This window comes from Sus scrofa, chromosome 7 (genome assembly GCF_054392235.1).
Source record: "Sus scrofa isolate SSC_HxYL_T2T_F1_AM1 chromosome 7, Sscrofa_HxYL_maternal_Yorkshire_Landrace_v2.0, whole genome shotgun sequence".
Lineage (NCBI taxonomy): Eukaryota > Metazoa > Chordata > Mammalia > Artiodactyla > Suidae > Sus > Sus scrofa.
In genome coordinates this window covers 109,484,883-109,499,797 of record NC_139389.1, presented here as the reverse complement: position 1 = coordinate 109,499,797, position 14,915 = coordinate 109,484,883, and positions in this window count along the sequence as shown.

Below are 14,915 nucleotides of genomic sequence, written 5' to 3'. Positions count from 1 at the left end.
TCTCCCAGCAGCTGAACCCTCATTTTCCTCCAGGAACTCGCCCCTCCTCACTCTCAATCCTTGTTCTTTAAGTGCAGTGGATCCCACCTCTCACTTCATAGGTGGATCCTAGAGCTCCTAGATCAAGCCTTACCTGACACAGATGCCCCTGGATTTTTCAGGTCCACGAGCTGCTCCTTAGAAATTAGCCCTAAAGCTTTTTATGTATTTACTCTATATACTTTATTTCAACCGCAGTGGGTTCATGTCACACATTCTGTTCTCAGTCATCTGCCTTAACTACTATCTTTGACATTACTCCGTGTCAGTTCCCTGATGAGAACGTCAAGTTCTTGGCAGAAGGCTGGGGAAACATTGCTGGACACAAGGGACTTCCAGGGCTGGCAGCCCTTTCAGCTGGTGGTTGAGCTTCCCCTAAGGCCTCCAGCAAACAGGAATTATCCAGACATCTGAGGCCAGCGACAAATGGACAACACATGGTCATCAGCCGTTAGGATACTGTTGCACCTTTAATTCATTGGCCATTGGCTCAGAGATGTCCACGTACTATGTGCTCTTTGAGGGCAAGGACAGTGCCACTCCCAGTTTTATTTCCAGTGCCTACCTAGTACAATGTGCCCAGCATACCTGCCGCAGAGTCAGTGCTCAAGAAACATTTATTTAGGCAGAGCCTTCTTGCCTGCCCGCTTGCATCTCTCACAAGCATCCTAACTTAATAAATCTATTTCTTGCCTATCCAAAAAAAAGAAACATTTATTTACTTATTTATTTATTATTTTGTTGGGACATGGATGTCCCCGGGGCAGGGGTCGAATTTGGAGATACGGCCGCCAATCTACGCCACAGTCACAGCAACGCCAGATCCGAGCCACATCCAAGACCTACGCAGCAACTTGCAGCAATGCCAGATCCTTAACCCACTGAACGAGGCCAGGAATCAAACCTTCATCCTATGGACACCAGTTGGGTTCTTAACCCACTGAGCCACAATGGGAACTCCTCAATAAACATTTATTAAATGAATAGATGAAGGGATCACTTGTCGAATGCTTTGGGGCAGGGCATCTAGAAATGAGATTCACTCGGAGTCTTCTGTAGAGTTGCTGCGAAGCCCTGAAGGTGACGTGACCTAGGTCCATAAGCATTCATTAATAATGATGTCATGCTGTCATTCATGCAGGATTTCCACATAGCTCCTCTGATTCTTATGTACTGAGGTAAAACACACGCCTCACATACATACCATCATCAGTTTTAAAAGGGCACATGAGCTACTACAAAGGTGGTATAGAAAAGTGCTTATAAGTTTGGGATCTGGAATCAGACCACCTAAGTCCATTTTTTCTTTATTTTTTTTTTCTTTTGTCTTTTTGCCTTTTCTAGGGCCACACCTGCGGCATATGGGGAGGTTCCCAGGCTAGGGGTCTAATCGAAGCTGTTGCCGCTGGCCTACATCACAGCCACAGCAACGCGGGATCCAAGCTGTGTCTGCAGCCTACACCACAGCTCACGGCAACGCCAGATCCTTAACCCACTGATCGAGGCCAGAGATCGAACCCACAACCTCATGATTCCTAGTCGGATTTGTTTCGGATTAGTCTCTGCGCTACGGCGGTAACTCCGATAGTACTTTCACTAGAGCCCTGTTAAGTGACTTTTAAAAAGAAACCAAAATAAATGATAAACCTGAGATCCTCCTACAGTTTCTCCCTCGAAATGCCCCAGAAGGCCAAACGTGCTACCGATTTCAAAGGATCTTACATTTTGAGCTCAGCATTCATTGTTTCAATGTGTTTTCATCCCTGGAAGGTGTTCCAGTTCCGTATTGGTTTCTTGGCAGTTAACGCACATACCTGTCTTGGGTGATGGTTATTGTGCTTAATAGATATAATCCTTTAATACCCACCCCCGGTGTAAACCCAGTCCCCTCTCCTTCGCGTCACTGTCATCAGCTGCCGAATCATCTTTCTCTTCCTTTCCCCTAAGTGGCCCAGCGTCATCTCATTCAGGGGGAGCTCCTCTAACCACTGCAGCTGTTCTAAAATTATGAGCATGCCCACAACCACCCTCCTTTCCTCCCCACTCCCCCGGCTCATTCACGCAGGCTCTCTCTGCTCCCTCTCTGCCACAGCAGGGTGAGTGTCTGTCAGGATTCAGGAGCCTAAAAAAGGCTCTGCTTAAAATTCTGAAAGTTTCCAAGAAAATGCCGCTTATGTTCCCACCTGCCCCATCGCCAGTTTCCTCCTGGGTCCGTATCATTATTATTCTATCATCAGGAGGCAACTCTGAGAATAGGGACAAAGGACTCAGGACAACCCGCGAGCACGCATGCGCACGCGCACAAGCAGCCGCAGAATTGCCTCTGGAAGAGCAGTAGGCAGCTTCCAACACAGTGTCAAGTGGAAATATTTGGGGCAGAGATGCCTGGAGAGTACAGAAAAAGTAGACTCTAATAACTGCCAATAAATGAAAATGGAACTATTAAAAGAGATGAATAAAGTGGTGATTAACCATCTTTTAAAGAAGCACTTCCTACATGAAGGCTGAATCAGGGATTTCATTAAAGAGCCTCTCTCAGTGCGTTGGAGATCTGATTTATAGTATGAGGTCTCCTCCAAACCTATCTCCATTTATTCAGAAATGCCGAGAGTCAGCTACCACTAGAATTGCTGAGCTGAATTCCCTGACCCGACAGGGCGTAATCTAATTCAGTCAAGTGTGAAGTGCTTGGCAAGCTGGCTTCACTCCGGTGCCCATGGCCAGCCTCTTCAGGGTGTGGCAGAGCAGAGGGAGCAACCAGCCCAGTGGGAGGGAGCCGTGAGATTCTAAGGGTTGTGGCGGAATCACAAGAGCCTTGGCACTTCTTGGCATGACCGTGGGGAGGGTGTGGATGGAGGCCCGTGTTTCTCTGGGAGGGTCAATGAGGTGCGAGTCTCCTCCCCCAACCCCACAGATGCCTGGCGAGGGGAGGGCGGAAAAGGCAGACCTTATGTAGACCGTGAGAGAGATGCTGATCAGGATGACACCAGCCTCACACTAACTGTGTATGCCGAGCAGCAATGCTACCTGCCTGGTACAGCAGTGGGGCTGGACAGGCCTCTGGCTTAGGCTGCAGAGACAACTCACGGGCTCACTGATACTGTTCATGATCAACTTCCTGGGACCTGGCCTTTACTTTTCCACTCATCAGCATTTCCCACCAACCCTAGCCCTTGTGAGGTTTGAGGAAGTCTTAGTTCTGAAATGTGGCTTCATTCATTCAGCAAACACTGTTGCACACTGAGCAGTGGCCAGGATAGGAGTTGCAGAGACCGTGTCCTCGAGACGCCCAGGGTCTAGGCAAGACAGACTGCAGAGCATTTAAGTACGAGGGCAGAGGTGAGAACAGACGCCAGAGGAGAAGCACTTGATCCAGGCACGGAGGGGTTAACACAAGTTCCTGGAGAAGGTGATGCTTGAGTTGAGGCGTGAAGGAAGCTTGGGGGGGGGCATGGGGGTGGGGGGGGGAGAGACTAGAATGATATTCCAGGTGGTTGGAACCGTCCATGCTAACACATAGATGACAAGAGGGCTAAGCACCTTCGGGGGATTAGAGGTGTTGAAGGTTTAAGGGGTCAGGGAGTGGAATGAGGTGGGTGGGAGGAGGACCACTGCCGGGAGGGTTGAGAGGGTTGCTGTGTGACCTAAGCTGGAGACATAAGCCAGGTCACAAAGACCCTTGTCTGTATGCTCATGCATTTGGGTTTTCTCCGGAGAGAGGAATAAAGAGCCTTTGAAGAGGTTTACGCAGTTGGGTGACCAGAGTTGCACTTTAGAAAGGTCACTTTGACACCCGTGTGGGGGTTGGGTGGGGGGCGCTAGAAGGCAGCCAAGAGACCAGCCAGGAGCCAGAGTAGTGAGCTCCTGCCCCCACCCAGCTGGCAGGGGGCGGGGGGGACGGGAGTGGTGAGATTCTGTCCGAGTCAATTATTACTAACCTAGACACACAGTGATTCATCTAAACCTTCCCCATTCCTAGCTTCATTTCCCCATCCGGCCCCTGCAAGCCCTGTCTTTGATTCTGGTCAGGTTCTCCTTCCTGCTTCCCTTAGCAGCTCCCTTCTTGGGAAGGCTCTGAGGACTCCGTTCCCTTCAGCCCTAGGTAGCAGGCTTCCAGATTCTTCCAGTTTTCTTCATGGACAACTCCCTAGTCCTTCTTTCTAAAATCCCTCAGAAGGGCTTTGACCAGTGGAAGAGAAGGGTCGCCAAGGTCTTTCAAAGAGCAACCAAGAAATAGCACCTCAGTCACATGACTAGAAACGGGAGCCCCACCTGCTGTGGCTGCACGCTGGTGACGGGGAAACCCAAATCAGAAACAGAAGCGCCAGCCCGAGGCCACACATTCTGGCGTCCTCCAAGAGCCAAGCCGTGTCTGTGCCAAATCTTCCCTCCCTGAGGGAGTGGATGCCTTATGGGTCCTGTCATGTCGGTCAGAATATACCCAGAGATTATACGCGGGGGACACAGCTCACCAAGCACAGGACGTCACCTGTCCCCTGCTTCTGTTGGGGGGCAGGATAAACACCTGCTTGGCGAGCTCATCAGGCTCTGTTAGGTTTGTTCTCAGTGGATAATTTATATTTTGGGATAACGGGTTCTTCCAAATCCATAGACTAACGATCTGTGTCATATTAAGACTCTGATGTATGTTTGTCCATCAACACTGACATATTTCAAAATATTTATTAAGATTCAATACAGGGAGAAACAAAGATAAATTAGATACCATGCAGGACTCAACTAGCAGGAAACTATCTTTACATAGTAGCCCCAAGACTGGCACTATAGAGGTTTTTGGATTGATAATGAAAATTTTCCCAGTAAGATTGGTACCCAATGGTATGGAAAGTGCCATCTTCTGCCATCCCTAAACTCAGTCTTTCACGTTTGTTCATCTGGCTGCTTGCTCCTAATTCCAGATGAAAAAATTCCTGCTGTTCAGAGGCAGAGCCGTTTGTGTATAATTTATGAAACTCTTGGGTTCCTTCAAAATGAAAAGAGTTACCGAAATAGATGTTATTCTTATTGCCATGCCAACAGCAGACCCAAAACAACATCTCACAAACACGCTCTGTCCTAAAGCCCAAACACACACACTCACGTTCCTCCATCAGAAAGATCTTTCCATTTCCTTCAAAAACAAACCTCCTTCACGTACAATCCCCGCTCCCAGGAGTATAAGCAGACCTCCTGTCCCAGTGAGCTGGCAGGAACACGCGCACACCACACACACATACACACACACACACTCCTCCAGCACAGACCTCCCTTCTCATTCCCCAGGAGCTCTCGGGGGTGTGTGTGTGAATGTCTAAACTGATGACATATTGTGACAGAACGCGCAAGAGTGAGGCACAGCCACAAAGCAATGCAGGTCAGAGCAATAGGCTTTATATAACCCAGAGCCACAGAGAGACCCAAAATAGCAGCCTCCCTGCTGCTCAGTTAGTCTCCTCCATCAACCAGGGATAAAATTAGAGCAGGCACTGACGCGCACCTGCGTCTGCACTGGGACTCCAGGGAGACAGTGAGAAGCAGTTCCACACTGCCATCGGCCGTGCAGACTGCCAGCTTCTTCAGGCCCAATCTGTCACAACACAGAGAGGGGTGTGTGTGTGTGTGTGTGTGTGTGTGTGTGTGTGTGTGTGTGTGTTGTTGTGCATGGGCTGTAGGTGTGCACCACGTGGAGGCTTGCTCTGAGGAGAACATTTCAAGGGAAGAGCCGAGAGCTAGTGCAAGGAGCTTGGCTGTACTGGGCTTTGAGAAGGATGTTCCAGAGGCTTTTCTTTTTCTTTTTCTTTTTTCTTTTTTTTTTTTTTTTTTTGCTTTTTAGGGTCTCACCCGTGGCATATGGAGGTTCCCAGGCCAGGGGTCAGATCGGAGCTACAGCTGCCAGCCTACACCACAGCCACAGCAGCACAGGATCCGAGCGCTTCTGCAATGTACATCACAGCTCACGGCAACACTGGATCCTTATAACCCACTGAGTGAGGCCAGGAACCAAACCTGCAACCTTATGGTTCCTAGTCGGATTCGTTTCCACTGCCATGACGAAAACTCCTGTTCCAAGTTTTCGGGAGGAAGTCAGTTCCCACATCAGTCCCCTTTTTACCCCACTGTTCCTCTTCACTTCCTTCCACATCGCTTCTCTCCTCTCTTGGCCTATATGGGATCAAGGTTCCTCCGAATGCCCAACACTCCAACCTCCTTCCTCAGAGCAAACAAACAAAAACAAAATCCTACTGTGTTTATTTAAGTCCAAGCAATCACACACAATCTGGATTATTAAAAGCTTGTGCCAAGAAATAAAAGAAGAAGGGAGTTCCCATCGTGGTACAGTGGTTAACGAATCCGACTAGGAACCATGAGGTTTCGGGTTCGATCCTTGGCCTTGCTCAGTGGGTTCAGAATCCGGTGTTGCCATGAGCTGTGGTGTAGGTTGCAGACACGGCTCGGATCCCATGTTGCTGTGGCTGTGGCATAGGCCGGTGGCTACAGCTCCGATTAGACACCTAGCCTGGGAATCTTCATATGCCGTGGAAGCGGCCCTAGAAATGGCAAAAAAAAAAAAAAAAGGAAATCAAGAAGAGGGATGAAGCTGGGTGGATTTGGCTGGCTATTCTGACAGCCTCAGGGCCTTGACCTTGTCCAAAACTTTGATCGCTGCTCACAGGTGTAGCAGGCGGAAATGCTGTTCAGCTGAGTCAGTTGGGGGATTTGTTTTCTTTTTCTGACAGAGAGGAGGCAGAGCAAAAAAAAAATTTTTTTTTTTCAAAAACAAAACAAAACAAAAAACAAGCCAACAAACAAACAAAAAATAGTTACAGGTTTGTTATCTTGATCATTGGGTACCAGACATAAACTCCGAGGGAGGAAGCTGACCCCAGGAACCAGAGACCAGAGATAATACATGGGTAGTGCAGATAAGACAGAATGAGGTTGGGCTGTGTGTTTGCTTTTTGCTTTTTTTTCTTTTGAAAAAAGAGTCATCGTTCTAATTACTTCTGAAATTCTACTAGTACACGTTCATTTCTAAGGTTGGGGGCGGTGTTTCTGTTCTTGGAGTTCTGTTTTATGTAAATACTTCAGAGAGTGATAACATATGAAACTATTTCACAAGGAGGTATCAATGATTTATTAGATCCCTTTCCTTTTAACGTAACCCAATAAATCCTAGAGCTCCCATGTGGCCCAGGCTCTGCACAGTATCATCTTCTAAAACAAAACAAAACAAAACCATACATATAGGAGAAATAATCTAAACTAATTAAAAACTAGTTTTTGAATTAATTCCTATTTTTAGCTAAATATTGAGAAGAGAGAAAGAGAGAGGGAAAAAAAGAATCTGATCAGTAAACATAGCCTCTTTAAGCCTCATGTCTCTCCTAAATTCCTTAAAACGTCCAGGCACCAGCCCTTGTGGATATTTCTCTCCCTCTCCTAGCTTCTCTCTTAGCTCTTTATTTTGGTGTAGATTGACTAGAACCTTTGGCTTCTTCTAGACATCTCCAGACTCCCCACTGTTTGGCTTCTCCATGCACAAAAAAGGAGTGTCCAAAAGCCGACTCAGTAAGAACTGGGCGTGAGGGTCCAGGAAGAGTGTGGATACTCATCCTGTTAAACCAACAGAACTGTGATGCACTGTCGGGTGGGGAGGCTTCTGGGGAAAGGGTTTTCTAAAGGAGATGGGATGGGGGAGATGGAGAAATGCAAGTGGAGGGAGCTTCAAAGTGAAATTTTTGTTGTTTGACAGTTTTGTCTCTAGCCTACCCGGTACAGTCACCAGGAATTGAGGCCAAGAACTTATTGAAAGAACGGGGTGTTCATGACTTAACATTGTGTCTACCTTTTCTTTTTCTTTGCTTTTTTTTTTTTTTCTTGCTTTTTAGGGCTGTACCCTTGGCAGCAGGCTAGGGGTCGAATCACCAAATCCAAGCTTCATCTGCAACCATAGCTCTCAGCAACACTGGATCCTTAACCCACTGAGCAGGGCCAGGGATCGAACCCACAACCTCATGGTTACTACTTGGATTTGTTTCCACTGCACCACAAGGGGAACTCCTCTGTCTATCTTTTCTTAATCTCCACCCCCCCCAACCTGTGGCCCCACTGGACAAGTCCACTGCCACTAAACAGGCTTCTTGATGCACTTGTACCCTTGTTTGTGGTCTTCTGTCTTTCTATAATGCCCTTCCCACCCTTCCTGCTTCCCTCCCCAACCCTCTCTCTTCCTTGGCAGCCTGGAGCACTCAAATTAATTCTTCATCATTCGGTTCAAAGTTTATCTACCCCAGCACTTGCCTCTTCCTTCTTCCTCCCCCACCCTTGGTAGACAGAATTTTAAGATAACCCCCAAGATTCTGGCTGTCTGTGTACATGCTTTCTGTACCTTTGTATACCCTTTAGTGTGGATAAGATCTATAAAGATGATGTGATAGCACCTCCTTGATTACAACAGAAGGGATTTTGCAGATGTAATTAAGGTCCCTAATCAGTTGATTTTGAGTTAATGAAAATAGAGATTAACCTGGGTAGGTGACCTAATTAGGTGAGCCCTTCAAAAGGGGGATTTGAACTCTCCCTGGAGTCAGAGAGATTCTCCTGTTGGCCTTGATGTAAGGACAGCTTCTGGTTGCTGGGAATGGCCCTCAATAACAACTCCCAAGAAAACAGGGACTTCAATCATACAGACACAAGGAACTAAATTCTGCCAACAACCATGTGAGCTGAGAAGGGGACCCAAGCTCCAGGAAGGAACACAGCCTAAAAGACATCTTAATTATAGCCTGGTAAGACCCTGAGCAGAGTACCCAGCTAAGTGATGCCTGGACTCCTGATACATGGAAACTGTGAGTTATAAATGTTTGCTGTTTTAAGCCACTAAGTGTGTGGTGATTTGTTGTGTGACAGTAGACAGCTAAGACCAGCCCCCTCCCAAGAATCAGTCATTGTCTGGACTTCATAGCATATTTTCTTGCCAGTATCATAACCCTCCTCATGCCATATCATAATTATTCCCTGCACATCTGTAATCCCATTATCAATGCAATCCTAGACCCAGTCTTCTTTGGGGCTAGTACCCAGTATTGGGAAGCCAATTGGTAGTAAAAGTAGAAAGTAATACATGTTCATTAAATTCATGTCATGCCAAAAAAAAAAGCAAATCACTTTTCTCTCCACTTACTGAGTACTTTAAGTAGAGGTAACTTTTTTTACCTCACGTGTAGGCAGAGCTGGCTCAATTCTCCATGGCATTTTGTATGTATATAAATAGATTCAATTTTAATGGAATGCATCCCATAATAGCCCCTAAAACAAGGTATCATTTCAGATCTCCACTCCAGCTTTAGGCTATAATGTTTCTCTTGAATGTTCCGGGAATACTAACAGCATCTTTAAAATCACAGATAATCATGTGATCCTTAATACGCTGTGAGCTGCTGGAGAGCCTATACTTACATGTCCAGGTCTCCACTCTTAGCCAAATCGCGTCTCCCCCAGAGGCCTGTGGGTCGTCCACCAAAACATGCGAGAACATCTTTGCTGAACTGTTAGCCACCAGCCTCTGCATATCATGTGGATGGGATCAGTTTCATTGTGCTGTGTTTTCCCCTCAGAGGCAATTATACTGGCCAAACCACAGTGCCCTAACTTTTGGTTTAGAAAGTGCAGCCACATATGACCAAAGAAACAGGGGACGGTTCCATGAGGTTAGTTTGCCTAAATTCTACCCCACCTTCATATACATGTGTTCACATGCAGACACAGACCTGCAGGCACACACATCCTTTCTTTGTTGCCTCCACTGATAACATAAAATACCTGTAGCAGGGCACAGAGCTTTTTATTGCTTTTTCTTTTTTTTTTTTTTAGGGCCTCACCCTCGGCATATGGAGATTCCCAGGCTAGGAGTCCAATCAGAGTTGTAGCCGCCAGCCTACGCCACAGCCACAGCAATGCCAGATCCGAGCTGCATCTGCGACCTACACCACAGCTCATGGCAACACCGGATCCTTAACCCACTGAGCAGACCAGGGATCAAACCCACGTCCTCACGGATACTAGTGGGGTGTGTTAACACTGAGCCACGACAGGAACTCTGATTTTTATTTCTCTCTGTGTAAAATGATATTTGGAGCAAAACTCCCAGACAGGACTTTGGATACACCCAAGACACACATTTCCTTTGCCACCACTTGGCATCCCTGGCCAGAGTTTCCTTGGCCTTAGAAAAAAAAAGGGGGGTGGATTTCTCATGGATGAGAGAATCTCAGCCAGGGGCCTTGGGGGCAGGGACAGAAGAGGAAGTGAGGGTGGCATGGCAGGTACCTCTCTGTGCCTTTGATTCAGACATTCCTGATGCTCACTGGGCGTGTCTACCTTGCTCTGAGCCTGTGGCCTTGCGTGCAAAATGGGTGTAATAATCATACTTACCTCATGGGGTTGTTTTAGGGATTATGTGAAACAATGTGTGTGAGGCACAGAGCTCACGACTTGGCACACAGAAAATCACCCCGTGCCCTCTAGCTACTAGCATTATTTGACTGGTAATCAAGCTCAAAAGGGGTCTTGCAGGGTCTCAAAAACCAAGTGGAAGGCCTGACCCCAGAGCAGCTGGTTGCTCCTTAGACCTTACAATCTCTGGAAGGTAAGTAGGTCTGACAGACTCCGCATTTCAGCCTGTTCTCCAGTCACCTCACCCCCTAACTGGGAGTGGCAAGGAAGGCATTTGGCAAGAAACCCAGGAGTGAGACAATAGGTGTGAATGATGAAACCGGAAGTCTGGTTTGGAAGCAAGTGCCAGCAGGGAACCATGCATGGGAATCATAGACTGTGGGCCACTGATCGGGTGCTGAGCCATCATTCAGCTCAGACCTCAACAGGAAGGTTTCTATCAGTGTCCCCAGAATTAGAGAACGTGGCCCTTCAGGTCTCTCGGGAAATAGATTTAATTGGAGGCTAAGGGCTGATTTTTGATACAGCCTAAGCTTTGGCCTGCTGGGTTCAACTCTTATGTGACCTCGGGCACATTATTCAACCTCTCTGAGCCTCAGCTTCCTTATCTCTGAAAGGGGCAGGGCTGCTGGGAAGGTTGAGATAACATGCAAAGAGCCCAGCAGCGCCAGGCCCACTCCATAAACGTGTGCCCCCTCCCACTTCCCCTCCCAGGCATCTGGGACACCCCTCCACCCCTTCCTCATCTCCCGGCTAAAGACAGTTGCCCACTACCGGCTACCTGGGATGACTGGTTCTTGATTATTTGATATTGCCACACAGTTGGCCTTATCACTGGTTATTGACTGTAAGTCTTTCTGCTCCACCTGGCTCCTTCCTGCCAGGTGGCTTCTCCTGACGCACATGGACAATGGTGAAGGGTTGGGCCAGGTCGCCATGGGAGAAACTTTCTGCTTAATATTCCAAATGTAAGGGAAGGAATTACTTTACAAATGCATGTGTGCTGTGTACCAGTAACATACACTCCTTGCCAAGCCAACCTCCTTTGGGTGCCCAGGCTCCATCTTCCTTGAGTGCGTCCCACCTAGTCCTCCTTCTATCATCTTTGTAGTTCCCAGGCTTCTCTTCAGGATTTTCTGTGGGTTCCTCTTCCTTAGTTTATCTCCCAGGTGTTGGGATTCCAAGGGTTCCTTTTTTTTTTTCCCCTTGATTTTTAGGGCCACACCCGCGGCATATGGAGGTTCCCAGGCTAGGGGTATAATTGGAGCTACAGCTGCTGGCCTACACCACAGCCCCAGCAACATGGGATCTGTGCTGCGTCTGCGACCTACACCACAGCTCACGGCAATGCCAGATCCTTAACCCACTGAGTGAGGCCTGGGATCGAACCCACAACCTCATGGTTCCTAGTCAGATTCGTTTCCACTGCACCAGGACAGGAACTCTGGGATTCCAGGGGTTCCACCCTCAGCCCTCTTCTCTCATCCTCCTCCACACGCTCCCTGTGTGATCCCATCCAGGACTTCAGCTGTGCCATGCCTTGATTTTTAATCTGTCTGTTAAGCTCAGGCTCCTCTCCTGATGACAGAGCTGTATAGACCTCGGTCTCAGAACATTTCTGCCACGTGGTTCCACAGCCCCTCAGAATCAATCTTCTCACCACTGACCAAACTCTTCCATATTGCATGCCCCAGTAAATGGCACACCACAAACCCAGGAATTTAAGCAGACCTCCTAATTAATCTCCATGGTCTCTTAATTCTGTTTCCTTAGTCTCCCTTGACTGCATCCCTTTTTCTTTCTTTCTTTCTTTCCTTTTTTTTTTTTTTGGTCGTTTTTAGGACTGCACCCGTGACATATGGAGGTTCCCAGGCTAGGGGTCAAATTGGAGCTGTAGCCACCAGCCTACACCACAGCCATAGCAACTTCAGACCCAAGCTACATCTGCAACCTATACCACAGCTCACGCAATGCCAGATCCTTAACCCACTGAGCAAGGCCAGCGATCAAACTGTGTCCTCATGGAGGCTAATCAGATTCGTTTTTGCTGAGCTGGGATGAGAACTCCTCTTTTCTTTCTTTTAATAGCCGCACCTGCAGCAAAAGGAAGTTCCCAGGCCAGGGGTTGAATCCGAGCTGCCGCTGGAGCCTACACCACAACCAGGGTAAAACCGGATCCAAGCCTCATCTGTGACCTCTGCCACAGCTTGCAGCAATGCTGGATCCTTAACTCAGTGAGCAAGGCCAGGGATCAAACCAGCATCCTCACAGAAACATCAGATCCTTAACCCACTGAGCCACTACGGGAACTCCATGCATCCCCTCTTTTCCATCTGCATTCTGCAGCCTAAATCTCTCTCCCCTGCTGGAATGGGTTCCCTGTCTCCAGACTTCACGCTCCATAATTGCCCCTAGAGAAATATTTCTAAAATGTAAATCTCCCTTTGAAATCCCTCAACCCTACTCTGTCAGGGTCCAGCTAGGAAACTGAAATCACATCAGCAAGTCTAACCAAGCTCATTTAAAATTTAAGATTAGGAGTTTCTGTTGTGGCTCAGTGGTAACAAACTGACTAGTATCCATTGGGTTCGATCCCTGGCCTCACTCAGTGGGTTAAGGATCAGACATTGCCATGTAAGTCACAGATCCAGTGTTGCTGTGGCTATGGTGTAGACCGTAGACCGGAGGCTATAGCTCTGATTCAACCCCTAGCCTGGGAACTTCCATATGCCATGGATGCAGCCCAAAAAAGAAAAAAAAAAAAAAAAAAGACTTAAGGTTAACTTCAGATTGTTTTTACTAAGACTAAAGTTGTCAACTGAAAAGACAATGAGAATGTTAAGATATCAATGAGGCAGCAACTGTAGGGAGGAATTACTGCCCCCCTCCCAGGGCTTCTGAAACAAAGGGACAAATTTGGGATAATATATTTCCATTCCTTTAATGATAAGAAACAAACTAGTTTCTGTGCAAAGCCCTGGATCTGTCTCCCACTTATCTCCTTGGCCTTCTCTCCAGACCCAGCATCAGCAGCTTCCCCATCCTCAGCCCAACTCTGCAGTCATTCTGCTCTCAAACCTCCAAGCTGTGCTGCTACTGCCACCTGAAACATGGCTCTCCACACTTTTACTGTAACTTATTCCTCTAGAAAGGCTCAATGAGGCTTCATGTCATTCTGAGAGCCTTTCCTGACCACTGACCCACTTCAGGCAGAGTTCAGTGGCCTCCTTTCTTAAGGGTTCCTGCAACATTCTGGTGATGTCACTATGTCATTACATGTTATCATTGTCACTTTACCTGACTATGAGCTCTGTGGGGCAGGACAGAGGCAGTTCTTTTGCCCTCTTTGCACCTCAGCTTTCAATTTAATGCCTGGAACATAGTATGTGCTCAATAAAAGTGTTAAAATCAGACCCACAGTGTCTCTCACACCAGTAATCTCCCACCTGCTTTCCCTGTCAAATCCATCCTTTCCAAGAGCAGCTCTGATCATATCAGCCTGCTTTTTTTTTTTTTTTTTTTGTCTTGTCTTTTGTCTTTTTAGGGCCACACCCATGGCATATGGAGATTCCCAGGCTAGGGGTCTAATCAGAGCTGTAGCTGCCGGCCTACATCACAGCCAGAGCAGTGCCAGATCTGAGCCGCATCTGCGACCTAACCCACAGCGCACAGCAATACAGGATCCTCAACCCACTGAGCGAGGCCAGGGATTGAACCTGAAACCTCATGGTTCCTAGTCGGATTCATTTCCGCCACACCATGATGGGAACTCCTGATCATACCTGTCTGATAATCAAAAAATCTGCCATGGCTCCCCATTGTCTGAGGAATAAAGTCCAAACTCCTTTGTGTACCACATCTGGCGCTTGTCTCTGACCTTCCTGTCTAGGCTGATTGCCCTCTACACCCCTGCACGCACCTGTGCCCCTCCCAGGCCAGGCCACCCACTCTTTCCTTAATACCCTGAACTCTTACCCTCCAGATCAGAGTTCATGCTCTTACCTTCACCAGGAGTGCCTTTTGGGGCCACCTTTGCACGTTGCAATTGTCCCCAACCTTCAAAGTCTCGTCCATAGTTCACCTGTTGCAAGAAACCTTTCTGCTCCTCCTTGAGCAGTGGAGGATAAAGTGCCAAAGGTTCAACAGGACCCTTGGTATCCCTGTTCTGGCCCCTGTTCACTGGCCCAACCTTTCCTCCTTCCATTTTCCTCCTTGCTCTGTCTGCCCTGGAATGCCAGCTTTTGCTGGTCCTGGGATGAGCCATGCTTTCTCATGCTGCTGAGCCATTGCACAAGCTGTTCCCTCCTCCCAGAAGGCCATTCCTGCCCTCAATTTCCTGAATCCCAGACCAAGTTTGTGTTCTCTGTTACGCACTCTCCCCACACGTGGGGTTTACCCTTTTTTGCGGCTCCTGTCACTAC